At 28.6% G+C, this 598-nt stretch overlaps 1 protein-coding gene across 1 annotated transcript in view; it reads right to left on the bottom strand.

Moving 5' to 3' along the window:
• Positions 1-468: 468 nt before the first annotated feature.
• The window catches only part of LOC117119135, a 7,438-nt gene continuing 7,308 nt past the window's right edge, over positions 469-598 (bottom strand). Inside the window, exon 3 of the mRNA XM_033263952.1 lies at positions 469-585. The gene's annotated coding sequence lies outside the window, so the exon portion shown is untranslated. The remainder of the gene's footprint in view (positions 586-598) is intronic.

The raw sequence follows: 598 nt of genomic DNA, 5'->3' as shown, positions 1-598 counted from the left end.
ATTTACTTATTTATTTACTTTGTTAGTTTTCATTTGTATTCCGTTTTAATTATTCGTTTTTTTTTGTTTTTTTTTTGGTAATTCTTTAAATGTTTAAATTACCATCGGCCTCATATTCCTTTGCCAAGTGTTATATGTATGTCTCTAATGATTAGCTCCGACTGGATGGACGACTTCACAAAATATTATTGAATAAATGAATAACTAAATCAACAATAAGTCAAATAATAAATCAATCAGTCATTCAGTCAGTTTTTTCAACACAAATAGCGGCTCATCTTGAAGATGAAAAGAGTGTGGTATCAATGCAAGATTGTAATAAAAGAAAGCCGTTTCTTTGTGAATTCTACGAAAAAAATAGTAAGTATACATCTGTTTTATTTATTTGATTTAATAAATGTACATCATGCATCATGTATTATTATTATTATTATTATTATTATTATTATTATTATTATTATTATTATTGTTCTGGCCTCGCAAGCGCGTGCGCTGCGCCTGATATCCAGACAGCTAACCTCCAAGAAGACGAGTTTTGTACTGTAAAACTTTATTCTTGATCGTGACGTTATCTTTAGTGGTAAACTGTAATAAGTCT

Source organism: Anneissia japonica, unplaced genomic scaffold (genome assembly GCF_011630105.1).
Source record: "Anneissia japonica isolate Jap-2015-1 unplaced genomic scaffold, ASM1163010v1 scaffold1792_len1028045_cov167, whole genome shotgun sequence".
Lineage (NCBI taxonomy): Eukaryota > Metazoa > Echinodermata > Crinoidea > Comatulida > Comatulidae > Anneissia > Anneissia japonica.
This window is presented reverse-complemented; position numbering and strand designations above follow the sequence as displayed.